Genomic DNA, 13,672 nt, shown 5'->3' with positions numbered 1-13,672 from the left:
GCCTGCACCCCGCGCTGGTTTTTCCCACTGGCCAGACTGGGCCATTGTATTGATGCTTTACTGTCCTAATCTACCTGCCGCATCTTAGTCTTAATCAAGGCCGTAACTTCTCTTTGTCCTCCAGGGATTCTCTGCTGTTTCTCTTCGGACACCTGGGAGAGGATAGGGAGATGGGTTGGGGAATGCACTGCACACTCTGCTGTCATCTCTCTACACGTGGCAGCCCCTGAACCAGAGAATTCCCTTTGGTCTTTATCCAGCATTCCTAGAACAAGCATGCAAAACACTGTCCCGGTGATGTATTGGGTCATGGAAGCAACAATGACAGTTCTGTTGACCCTTGAACAACGTAGGGGTTAGGGGCACCAACCCCCCTCTGAGGCAAGAATCCAAGTATAACTTTAGACTCTTCCAAAACTTAACTACTAATAGTCTACTGTTGACTGGAAGCCTTACGGTTAACATAAACAGTTGATTAACACATATTTTGTATGTTATATCCATTACCTGGGCGCTAGTGGTAAAGAATTCGACCGCCAGGGCAGGAGACGAGCAAGATACGTGGGTATGATCCTCGGGTGGGGAAGATCCCCTGGAGAAGTGAAAGTCTACCCACTCCGATATTCTGGCCTGGAGAATTCCACGGACTATAAAGTCCACGGGGAAGCAAAGAGTCGGACACGACGGAGCGTCCGTCAGTCAGTCCTGACGTCCCTGCCTTCAATCTCGGTGCTTGCTTCTCTTACTTACTCGTAAATGTCTTTTTCCACATGGTTCCGGCAGAATAGGGCACTTTTATCTGTATTCAAAACCTCTTCAGGCAGATATCCCTCTCCTCAGCGGTTTTTCTGCCTGGTATCTGGAACGCATCTGCTGCCCCCTAGTGGGTGCAAGCTGCTTCTCCTCTCATCTTGACATTTTAAAAGCCAAACAAACTTCTTTCTTAAAATTATCAGACCTTTCTTTGCTGACATTGCATTCCCCAGCTTCAGATTCTTCACCTTCCTTTGCTTTAGGTTGTTGTTGAAAGACTTGGCTTTTCCTTGAATCATATAGAGGCTTTTGGTATGCCTTTCTCAGAGCAATCCTGCATCTACATTACAGCTGCATTTTCAAAATCAGATACAGCGTTTCACAAAAAGTGCAAGGTTTTCAGGCCTGTTGGTATAGCTGCAATGGCAGCTTCACCAATTTGCTTTTTTCAAAAGCAATAGGCCTTACGATGGGTTCATTTGTCTTGAAATGGTGGGAAACCACAGCTGCAGACCTCAACCTATAGCAAATATCAAGCAGTTCAATTTTTTGTTGTAATGCTGTGGCTTTTCTCTGCTTCTTGGGAGCACTTCCAGCATCACTAGTGGTTTGGTCTGGTTCATGGTGTCATTCAAGGTTTACAATATTGCACTAAGCATGATGAAAACTACTTGAGAACCACAGGAGATGGCTTATTACTTCAACACACAATTTTTTGGAAAAACAAACTGCTCACACAGAGATGATTACTATCACATGGTGTTTAAGTGGATACCTGCATGTCTTGAGCTCATGGCAGGTGCAAAAGGAGCTGGCTATGAAATGATTACAGTAGTAGGTATGGACTACGGTTCAATTTATGCAGTTAGAATGTATTCCTGACTTTTTCCATTGCTTACATTTCTCTTGACTGTGAACCGCGCCATGGATTATAAACGTGTGCTTGAAGGTTTGATAAATTTTAACTTTTTATAATAGATTTGTGTATATTTTATGGTAGTAAATGCCAAAAGAGACTGTTATCTACACGTACTTTATGAATTCAGGATGTACCCGCTATTTTCTTAATTTTTCAATATTTCTAGGTTACACGATTCATCTGCAAATTTTTCAAATAAGTTGTTAAAACTCCAAAGAATGTTTTCAGTAGATGTTTTGAAAAAAATGTATGCATGATTGGACCCATACAGCTCAGAACCATGTTGTTCAGGGGTCAGGTGTACATTGAATTGACTTAACAGGGCGACTTTATGGTCCTTTTCCCTTCTCCAGGCCTAACCCCCATCAGTTGGATCTGGGTGCTCTCTCACCCCTCGAGATCAGATAGAACGGTCGAGGTGCATGTCGCCAACAGATCCTTAAAAGTCCAAGTCTCTCCCTTCACCAAAGTTCTCCAGAATACTCAGAGGGGGGTGTATGGCCTTTGGTCCCTCTTGGGAACAGGAAGCCCCACTCCAACCCAATAACTGCTTCAAAATGGCCAATATGCAGAATACAAGGGAAGGAAGGGACAGCGTGTAGAGTGAGAGTGTGGCTCCATGCCAGAAGGCAAGTCTTTACCGTTATGTTTAGTTTTGAACAACGCAGCAGCTGCTTGGGCCTCAACCAAAGGATCTCATGTTTTCAGTATGCCCAGAGCTCTGTATCGGGCAGCAAGTTCCTTGTGACTGATGCCATCTCTTTCAAATTTGAGGATGCCTTGATTCTGCAGCCATGGCCATGTGGCTTTCTAGTTGTGCCCATTGGCTAGCTGAGGTATTACTAGTGCAGTTGTTCTGTCACTAAGTCGTATCCAACTCTTTGTGACCCCATGGACTGCAGCATGCCAGGCTTCTCTGTCCTTCACTATCGCCCAGGCTTTGCTCAAATTCATGTTCATTGAGTCAGTGGTGCTATCTATTCATCTCATGCTCTGCTGCCCCCTTCTCCTTTTTTCTTCAGTCTTTCCCAGCATCAGGGTCTTCTCCAATGAGTCAGCTCTTCGCATCAGGTTGCCAAAGTATTGGAGCTTCAGCTTCAGCATCAGTCTTCCCAATGAGTATTTAGGGTTGATCTGTTTAAACATTGACTAGTTTGAGTTCCTTGCAGTCCAAGGGACTCTCAAAATGGTGTGTGATCCCTGAAGGGAAGACTAGAGCAGTAGCAACTTTTAAAGATGTCCACTTTGATTCAGGGCATGTGCTACCCTTTTTATTTACAGTGGGGGAGCAAAAAGGTTTTCTTGACTTCTTAGGGTCCCTGGCTGAATGGGAAATTTAAGCTGACAGAGAAAGATTAACAGAAGAAAAGCATACACATAAGTTTTACATGATGTGGGAGCCTTGATAAGGGAATGAAGACACGAAGCAACAGTTAGACCTGAGGAGTTCTGTGCTGGGTTAGAGGAAGACTGGATGGTTGTGGAGGAATATGATAAGTCAGAGAGTAAGCTTAGTAACTGGGAGAGACTTAGCACAAACTGTTTCTTAGGGTCCCTTTGTTTTCTGAGATAAGTAAGGATGCTCTTTTAGTCTGGGTATATAGCCAGGGAACCACTCACCTGAGGGTTCAATGACCTGCTTCAGGGAAGAAGGGCAGGGGGGAAGGTCGGAGGGAATGCACTGTTTCAGCTGTTTTCTCAGAGTCTTTCCACTTAGAGTATTCTATACACCAAGGTGCCATGTTTGGGGGTAGCACATCCTGAAGTCCATCTATACCTCTATAACTTCCGTTTTTGCTCACTCTTAAGATAAAGGCTAGGGAAATTTTTCAGGGCAGTGGAGCTGATCTCAAGAATGTATCTAGAATTTTGGGGGTCAGTTTCTCTCTTGGCAGTATGTCGTCTTCATCAGCATTATAGATCCAGTATGGGGCAGTAGAGCCCGGATGCCAGTCATTGCCTCATCTGTGGTTTCCTACGGAAGTTTGTCTTGGTGAAATCTCCCCAAGAAGCTGTACCACAGCAGGAAGGATCTACTACAGAAACCTCTGAGTCCTTTGGCTGTGGTTTCTCAATGCATCTGAGGTAGGCATGGTAGACTGTAGATGGACTGAGCCATAAGACATTTCAGCTTCTTTTGCAACAAGTTTCACATCCCCTCCTGCTCCTTGCTCAACCAACCAGCGAAAGCTGTCACCATGTGCCTGGCTTCTGTCCATACTGGTCATGAGTTTCTCTCCTTTTTCCCTGAGTATAGATGCTCACCTCTGAAACTATTGTCTGAAGAAATGTTGCGAGCCACATCTGCCCTCCCCCAGCTCCTAGTACAGACTTCCCTCATTTTACTTGTGCCTTGCTTTATTGTGCTTTACAGATATCATGAGTTTTTTTTCTTTTTTTCAATTCTTTTCCATTATAGTTTATTACAAGATATTGAATCTAGTTCCCTGTGCTATATAGTAGGTGCTTGTTGTTTATCTATTTTATATATGGTAATGTACATCTGATAATTCCATACTCCGAACTAACACCTCCTACTTTGGTAACGATTAAGTTTGTTTTCTGTGTCTATGAGTCTGCTTCTGTACTGTGGGTTTTTAAAAAAAAAACAAAAAAAACCAAATTGACAGTTCGTGGGCACCGGGCATTCCGCAGGTCTGTTGGCACCATTCATTTTTCCAATAGCATTTGCTCACTGCCTGTCTCTGTGACTCATTACAGTAATTTTTGCAATATTTCTCACTTTTTCATTATTATTACACTTGTTATCTTGATCTATGATCAGTGATCTTTGATGTTACTACTAATCCATGACTCTAGGTTGGCAAACTTAGATGATAAATGTATGTGTTCAAACTGCCTTGCTTCCTGTCCTCCTCAGGCCTCTCTTTCCCTGAGACATAATAATATTGAAAATTAGGCCGGTTGATAAACTTACAATTTGCCTCTAAGTGTTCAAGTGAAAGGAAGAGTCTCTCAGCTCAAATCAACATCTAGAAATGGTTACGCTGAGTGAGGAAGGTGCATCAGAATTTGAGGCAGGCTGAAAGCTAGGCCTCTTACACCAGTTACTGAAGTTATGAATGCAAAGGGAAAGTTCTTGTAGGAAATTAAAAGTGATGCTCCAGTGAGCACATAAATGATAAGAAAGAGAAATAGACTTATTGCTTGTAAGGTAAGGGAGTTAGAGAAGGTGAGGTTCAGAAAAAGAATGAGACCGGCACTTTACAGGAACAGATCACCTTTAGTGAGGCGAGAAGGGGCAGCAGTCAGGTTAGCCAGCTGCTGCACTAACCTAAGAAAAGAGTAAAGATGTATAGGCATGTATGTGGAAAGTTACTGTCTTAAGGGGGCCTGTTCTTCTCCAAGGTTGTTCAGAGTAGTTATCTCTTCAACAGCTGGGGCAAGGAATTTTGGAGATGGGCCAGAGGCTGGACCGGCTGGGAGCTGGGTGTAATCAACCTAATGTCCATGTTTTTCTTCCGGTGAGAGAGTTCTTTGTTTTGCATAGAATGGTGGGAAGGACCCGGAGGGGAGTTTTAACTCCAGGCTACCTCCAGCCGTGCAACTTTCCTTCATTCCAGACCCTAAGGAATATATACAAAAAGAGAAAGAGAGGTGGGTGCCCTTAATGTTCAGGGCTTCTTCGTGCTGATAAATGTGGGTCAGGGGTTGGTGGTACGGGAGGAAGGAAGTCTAAGGCCTGTAGTGTTGATTTTTTATTTTAGCCATCAGGGTCTCAAGCAAAACAACAGTCTCGACTTGGTCTCAGGAAAAGGCTCGGATTCGGTCTTGGAGGAATCTCTGGAAAAGATTAAACAAACAAGGCCCAAAGGTGAGTAGGAGGATGATAAAAATGAATGGTCTGAGAAGGGGTAAAGGTTAGAAAAGGCTTCCTGTAGCCACAGGGTGGCGATGTAATCTTCAATGTGTTCCAGCGTGGCTCCTTGAGGACTCCAGACCCAGCTTTCTGCTAGAAGTTGTCTCAGGCTCAGGGCCGGGGCAATGGGATGATCCAGAGGGATGGGATGGGGAGGGAGGTGGGTGGGGGGTCCAGGAAGGGGAACACCTGTAAACCCATGGCTGATTCATGTCAATGTATGGCAAAAACTATTACAATATTGTAAAGTAATTAGCCCCCAACTAAAATAAATAAATTTATAAAAAAAAAAAAAAGAAGTTGTCTCAGGAATAATTGTAGCCATGAAACCGACAGGCTCATCTGTTGCCAGTTGGGGGCGGTGGAAGCGGTGAGGACTTTAGAGTTGTAGGGCCTGTGTGAGAAACTTAATAGGTATTAGTCTGGTAAGCATTTTCATCAATGGGCTGCATAACCTTTTTTAACCGGGTAATGTGTACCCAAGGGGTGATTTTGTTGTTAGTTTTGGAGCAGTAGGGGTCAGCAGAATTACTGTGTAGGGTCCTTGTCATTTTGGAGTTAGATCTGAGTGGGACTGAACTGTCATATAGACTTTGTCTCTTATTTGAAGGGATGGGTATGGAAGATTGGGGTGTGGTCGGGGGAGTAAGTTATCCATATGTTGTCAAAGGGCATCTCGTGTCTGGGCAAGTAAAGGAAAAGGAAGGTGGGAAAGCAGTTTGGGACTGTCTTGGGAGGGGGGAAGAGCCAAAGGTATTGTGGGCCTCCCATACATGGCCTCGAATGGACTGATATTTAAGGGTTTTTTTGGTAAGGCCGGACCTTTAAGAGGGCTAAAGGGAGGAGTTTCGTTCAGTCTTGATGAAGTTTGATCGTTAATTTGGTCAGAGTTTTTTTTTAGGACTTGGTTGGCTCTCTCAACCCTATCAGAAAATGGGGGATGATAAGGAATGTGAAACCTCTAAGGAACTTGAAGGGCTCGTGCAATATTTTGGGTGATTTGGGATGTGAATTCGGGTCCATTGTCAGCCTGGGGGGAGGAAGGCATTTCAAACCTTGAGAGGATTTCAGTAAGAATAACCTGACCCACAGTAGGGGCTCATTTGTTAGTAGTCGGGAAAGCTTCAATCTATCTAGAAAATGTATCTACAAAGACTAGGAGAAATTTCAGCCTTTTTACGGGTGGCATGTGGGTGAAATCTACCTGCCAGGCTTGTGTGGGAAGATATCTATAAATTCGGTGGGTGGGGGAAGGAGGGGGGCGAATGTTAGAATTAGGATTTGTCCGCTGACAAATGGTAGAAGTTTGGGTCAGATTATTGAAATAAGTCACATCGTCTTTAGTCAGTTTAATCAAGTTCTGAAGGCAAGTCTTAAGTACTTTTGTAGAGGGGTGGAAAAGGGAATGTAAATATGAAAGTAAAGTGTGGATGTTAGGCTCACCAATTTTGGCTATAGTAAAGACAGGACTACCAGAGGCGGCTTGTCATTTTGTTTTGTGATTTGGTATATTGTTCTAAAAGGAGATAGGACTATGTTGCTGATGTCTCTGGCAATGTATTACAGCAGCTTGTTTGGGGAACTGAGCCGCATGGAGGAGTTCAGAAATAAAAGAAGCATTGAGAATAGGTGTGTCCTTCTGAGTGAGCAATCTCCTCTCTTTCCAGATTACAATGTTAGAATGTAATATGTTATAGACATATTTGGAGTCAGTGTAAATGTTTCTTTTTTGGTCTTTGGCTAGGGTCCAAGCTTGTGTAAGAGTTATCAGTTCAGCCTGTTGTGAGGATGTGTGAGCTGGGAGTGTGGCTAACTTGATGAGGCAAGGGGGGATAACTCTGTTGGGCTGTCTCTGGACTATTAGTGTTCATATAGCCATCTATGAACCAGGATGGGACGTTGGGGTCAGTAAGGGGCTGATCGGTTATATGTTCAAAGGGATTAAGTGTCATATCTAAGGTCTGAACACAGTCATGAAATAGGTGTTCTGCTTCTGGATCTGGTGTAGGGAGTAAGCTAGCAGGATTAAGAGGTTTACAAGGCATAAAAGAAAGGGATGGGTCGAGGAGGTGTGTGTGGAGGATTTGTATTCGAGCAGGGGGCAGAGAAAGGAAAGTCTGATGAGAGAGTAAATCTTTGAAGGAATGAGGTGAGCATACATTTAGAGGAGCATTTTGGGTTGGTTTTGGGGCTTTAGGTATTAAGAGGGTGGTTGCAGCTATGTAGGAGAGGGTCTGTTGTAGAGGATGTGGGTAAGAAGCTGGCGGGGTTAAGGGGGGCGCAGGGGGAGAATGAGAGCCGAGGGTTGAGGAGAAAGGCGTATAGGACCTGTACCCTGGAAGGGGGAAGGGAGAGGAAAGCCCGATGTGATAGTAAGTCTCAGAAGGTGTGTGGAGAACAGACTGTTAAAGGGGCATGTCTAGAGAGTTTATTTGCTTTGGGTGCGAGGGCTGCGATAGGAGCCGTGGCCTGTATGTCGGGAGGCCACCCTTGGTCACCATGTCAAGCTGTTTTGACAGATAGGCTATGGGAGCCCCGGTGTCTCCAGCCTGCTGACATAGAAGCCCCAGGGCCTGTCCTTGGTTGGAATGGGCAAAGAGAAAGAATGGTCTGGTGTGATCTGGCAGGTGGAGAGTTGGCACTCGGAGGAGGCTCAGGGTGAGCTGGCGAATAGGATTGGCCAGCGAGAAAGGGTTAAAGAGGGGCTCATCCAGACATCCTTCAGTTGTCTCATAGAGCAGCTTTGCAAAGAGGGAGAAATTAGGGATCCAGATACGGAAAAAATTTAGGAGGCCGAGGATAGACAGGAGTTCTCTTTTGGTTTTTGGAAGTGGACAGTTAATTAAGGCCTGGATTATATCTGGGGGAATAATTTTTTGTTGGTGGGACATGGAGAGCCCCAGATAGGTGACGTTTGTCTGTACTACTTGGGTCTTGGATGGGAACACCCGGGTCTTGGATGGGAACACCCGATCACCCTAGGATCCCAGGGCCCCAAGGAGTTTGGCAGTGTGTTGGAGGCAGAGTTTTCGGGTTGGGCTACAAAGGAGGAGGTCATCTACGTATTGGAGGAGATGACTCTGGGCTAGGTCGAGTGTCTCTAGGTCCTTTTGTAAAGCCTGTCCAAAAAAGCGGGGGCTGTCTCTGAACCCCTGGGGGAGAACTGTTAGTTGTTGGGAAGCATGAGTCTCGGGGTCTTGCCAGGTGAAGGTGAAAAGGGGTTGAGAGAAGGGGTGGAGGGGGATGGTGAAAAAGGTGTCTTTGAGATCTAATAGCATGAAGTGGGTTGCAGTCGGGGGTATGGCAGACAGAAGGGTGTAAGGGTTAGGGGCTACTGGGAAAGTCGACGTGATGGCCTCATTGAATTTTTGCCTATCCTGGACCAGTCTCCAAGAGTTTGGTCCCTTCCTTACTGCCAGAATAGGGGTGTTGTGTGGTGAATGGGTAGGCATTAAGATAGAGGCCTGAAGAAGACCGGTCTATGATAGGCTTAAGTCTCCTGTGGGCCTCGGGGGTGAGAGAATACTCTTGTTGGGTGATTATATTCGAGGGGTCCTTTAGGGTAATGTGGACTGGGGGATGATGTTTGGCTATGGATGGGTGATCAGTGTCCCAGACGTGGGGGTCCAAGGCGGGTAGATCTAAGGGAAAGTCAGGGGTGCGGGAGAGGGACAGTCCAGGTGCCATCTTCATGCAGAATATAGAGACTGTATCGAGGTGGGGTATGGTAATAAAGACCCCCAATTTGGATAACAAATGTCTCTCTAGGAGTGCCATTGGGCATTTAGGCATTATCAGGAATGAGCGTATGAGGTCGATTTTTCAAATTGACAGAGTAATGGAGGGCTGAGTTTTGGCCTTAAGGGAACTCCAGAGACCCCCTTGATTGTGAGTTCTGAGTCTTGAGTTGGGCCAGAGTAGGAAGTTAAGAGAGAGAAAGCGGCTCCAGTGTCTATTATAATACAGGTCTTTTTTCTGGCCATTACCCCGTCTACCCTAAGTTCTGAGCTCGTGTCTGGGACACGGACGGGGAGGCTGGAACCCAGGCCCCGTCATTGGAACAACTCTCGTAGGGTTGGGCTGGGGTTTTGGGGAGAAGCGGGAATCTCTCCAGGGGTGCCAGGGCATCCCTATGAACATTCCACTCTCCAGGTCTGGGAGGTGGGGACCTCCCCAGTGTTGTCAGGGCGTCCCTGGGGACAGTCCACCTTTTAGTGTCTCCACTGACCATAGGTTGGGCATGCTTTTGTAGGGGGCCGCAGGTTTGGGCATGCCTTTGTCCAGTGTCCTGACTGGTTGCATCAGAAGCAGGGTCCAGGGGGGAGGTCTTAAGTCCCAGTCTGGGATGACTTGGGCCGGGCTGATCTCTTCCCTTAATTGCTGCCGCCAAAAGGGCATATTTAGCTTTTCTCTCACGGTCTTTTTCTCTCTTAGCTTCCTCCTCTCTATTATTGAACACCTTGAAGGCTACTTCTAGAAGGTCTCTTTGGGGGGAGGTCTCAGGACCCTTGTCTAGCTGTCGAAGCTTGCGTCTAATGTCAGGGGCGGACTGGCTGATGAACTGAAGATGAAGGTAGAGTAATCCAGCAGGGTGGTGATATCTTAGTTAGTAAACTTCTGGACTGCCTCTGTGAGGCATGCCAAAAATAAGGCTGTATTTATGTCTGCCCCTTGGGTGATTTCTCTGACTTTATCATAATTGACATGGATATGAGCATTTTTCTGCATTCCTTCTAGAAGGCAGGTAATCATATGATTCAGTCTCCTGATACCTGGGTCACTGGGCTGGTAAGTCCAGTGGGGATCTGATTGAGGCACCGCCTCATCAGCAGCTGGGCTATCCCTGTCTTGGTTATGGAAGTGATCGGCATGGGCTTTTGCCGCTTGCCGGATACGTTCTTTTTCATCTAGGGTGAGAGAGGCATTTAGGATATAATATATGTCACTCCATGTGAGGTTATAGGCCTGGGAGAGTTTCAGGAATTGTTTTCTGTATCTGGTAGGATTTTCATAAAATGATCCTAACTTTTCTTCTATCTGGCTGATATCTGACAATGAAAATGGCACGTGGACTCGTGTGGGGCCCTCTGGCCCTGCTCCCTCTCTCAGGGGAAACATATGTTGGGTATGTGACCGTGTGGCAGGAGGGGAGGGAAGAGGGAAGGGGTGGTCAGGGAGACGGGGTGGCGGGGTTGAGGGGGAGTCAGGAGAGGTTTTGGGGTCAGTAGGTGAATTGGATGAGGGGGAAGGAGAGGGTTGGCGGGGTGGCAGATAGGGAGGGGGCTCGTCCGCTGGGTCAAATTCTGGGGGTGCGGAAGGTCATGACCAGTGGTTAGTTGAAGAAGAAGAGCCCTTTTGTTTGGGAGGCAAGGTGCATAGAAGGACCTCGTGGGTGGAGCAGTTCTTGCATAGGGAGGGCCTGCTCGGAAGGGCTCAAAAGGTTTGGGCATATGGGACCTCTGACCCTTTGCCATTCCGTTTGAGGAAGTTAGTGAGATCTGATAAAATATTGAAATCAAAAGTCCCGAACTCAGGCCAGTGGTCTTGGCTGTCTAATTGGTATTGAGGCCAGATCTGTATACAGAGTTGTTTTAATCGGTTAGCTTTGAGTTCAGTGAGAGAGAGTGGCTTGAGATTTTTGAGAACACGGGCCAGAGGGGAATCCTTTAGGACAGATTGGCTAGACCCCATAATTGAAAGGCAAGCAGAGGTTCCTATTGGGAGCTCGAGTTGTCACCATAGTTGCAATAGGAGTTATGAGAAGAGAGCTCTGTGTCGAGGGGAAGCATCCCTACTTTCGCCTACAGAGTGGCCCTAGGCCGGGGGTCCCTGGGACCCGGAGAGGACTAAGTTTTAGGGCGCCTCTAGAAAAACCGTCCGGATTGGATCTTACCTTAATTTAGGGGCTGACTTTAATGGAGTGTTGCATGTAAAGCGGTCGAATGGCAAAAGGCCTCTCTGCTGGAGTTGGTCGGTCTCGAGAAAAAGAGAGTGTAGAGAAACCAGGAAGGGGGGGCAGTATTCCTCGGGGCACGTGGAAAACCAATAAAGCCCTTACACAGGACCTGTACCGCTCACGAAGGCACAGGGCGTCCACTCGAGGAGGTCTTGAAAGCCCGGGCAGGAAAGTGAGCTCGACAGTCTTCCACACTCCAAAGAGCTAGCTGTGGAGAAGGAGAAGGAACCTCAACCTCCTGCGTCTCAGCACCAAAAATGTAAGGTTCGGAGTTAGAGTAGGCGAGGTTCCGAAAAAGAATGAGACTGGCACTCTACAGGAACAGATCACCTTTTATGAGGTGAGAAGGGGCAGCAGTCAGGTTAGCGAGCTGCTGCACTTATCTAAGAAAAGAGTAAGTATATATAGGCATGTATGTAGAAAGCTACTGTCTTAAGGGGGCCTGTTCTTCTCCAAGGTTGCTGGGAGTAGTTATCTCTTAAATGGCTGGAGCAAGGAGTTCTGGAGATCGGCCAGAGGCTGGGCCAGCTTGGAGCTGGGTGTAATCAACCTAATGTCTATTTTTAATTCGGGTGAGAGAGTTCTTTGTTTTGCTTAGAACGGTGGGGAGGACCTGGAGGGGAGTTTTAACTCCAGGCTACCTTGAGCCATGCAACTTTCCTTCACCTTTGCCTAGTTAGATCCAGACACACAGGACTCCTTGCCCTTTATGAAACATTAGGGAACATTTCAGAAAATTTATCACACACCACCATGGGAGAAATTGAAGAAGTCCTAAAAATGCAGCGATGTATCATATGCATGTTCTTCAATCATGTCTGATGGGAAGAATTGATATTGTTCAAGGATCAATTTCACCCAAACTCCTCGATAGAGTCCTCCAAAATGCCAGCAACGATTTTTGCAGAAATTGATGAGCTGATTTCTTAAACAAATTCTTTCTTTCTTTCTTTTGCTCCATCAGGTCTTATTTGGGGAATGTGGAAACTTCATTGTGTCACGCAGGATCTTTTGTTGCAGTGCACAGGCACTCCAGTCACGATGCCCAGGCTCAGTAGTTGCTCCACTGCATATAGGATCTTCGTTCCCTGACCAGAGATTGAAGCGATGTCCCCTGCATTGTGAGGCAGGTTCTTTTTTAAAAGATTCATTTGTTTGCTTGTTTACGTAATTTTGGCTTGGCTGGGTCTTTGTTGCTGCACACGTCAGGTTATTCTAGTTATGGTGAGTGGGAGCTACGCTCTAGTTGCAGCAGATAAGCTTCTCATTGCGGTGACTTCTCTTGTTGCAGAGCACAGGCTCTAGGCACTCAAGTTTCAGTAGTTGCAGCTGTCATGCTCCAGAGCACAGGCCCAGCAGTTGTGGTGCTCAGGCTTAGTGGCCTTTCAGCTTGTGGGATCTTCCCGGAGCAGGGATCGAAACCGTGTTCTCTGCATTGGCAGGTAGAGTCTCAACCACTGGACAACCAGAGAACTCCCTGATGAGCTGATATTGAAATTTATGTGAGAACAGAAGCGCGATGATAGCCTGAAGACTTGTGACTATGCACAAATAAAAAGACAAACACAGCCTAGTTTCATCGCTTACTGTACATGTCCAGTAATGGAGCTGTGGATCCATGGGACAGGACTGACAGTCCAGAAGCATTTCCAGACATATGTATGTGGTCAATGGATATTCAGCAGAGGAGTCTAGGTAATTCAATGCGGGGGGGCGGGGGTGGATAATCTTTTGTTGAGCAAATGGTTGTGGAATATCCATATGGGGAAAGCAAACCTCCATTGCCTTGTGTACTTACCTTCCATCATTCACAAAGATTACAGTCAAACGCTCAGAGCTCTACACGCAAAAGCTAAAAGTATAAAAAGTTAAGGACTCAGATGAGAACGTTGTGACTTTTCAGCAGGCAAGTCTTGCACATATGAAGTCAATATTGATAAGCATGAAAAACAAAAAGAACAATATGAACCCAGACTTCACGAATCAAAAATATCAGTCAGATTATATCACCACTCTGTTGATAACTGTATGAGTTTCCTAGGGCTTCCATCATAAAGTACCACAAAGAAGATGCCTTCAGGCAAGAGAAATTTATTCTCTCACAGTTCTGGAGGCCAGGAGTCTGAGACTGGGATGTTGGCAGGGCTGATTCCCTCTGATGGCG

The 13,672-nt window shown here is 46.2% G+C and overlaps 1 long non-coding RNA gene across 1 annotated transcript; it reads left to right on the top strand.

The window, feature by feature from the left end:
- The first annotated feature begins 5,463 nt into the window (after positions 1 to 5,463).
- LOC145535549 (uncharacterized) lies at positions 5,464 to 13,029 on the top strand. The gene is made up of 3 exons (XR_014075464.1): positions 5,464 to 5,507; positions 12,473 to 12,638; positions 12,955 to 13,029. It is a non-coding gene; the product is annotated as an uncharacterized LOC145535549 (long non-coding RNA).
- Positions 13,030 to 13,672: the final 643 nt, after the last annotated feature.

This window comes from Giraffa tippelskirchi, chromosome X (genome assembly GCF_054371585.1).
Source record: "Giraffa tippelskirchi isolate mGirTip1 chromosome X, T2T-mGirTip1v1.2.pri, whole genome shotgun sequence".
Taxonomy (NCBI): domain Eukaryota; kingdom Metazoa; phylum Chordata; class Mammalia; order Artiodactyla; family Giraffidae; genus Giraffa; species Giraffa tippelskirchi.
The sequence above is the reverse complement of the archived record's forward strand: the minus strand, read 5'-3'. Positions and strand labels throughout refer to the sequence as shown.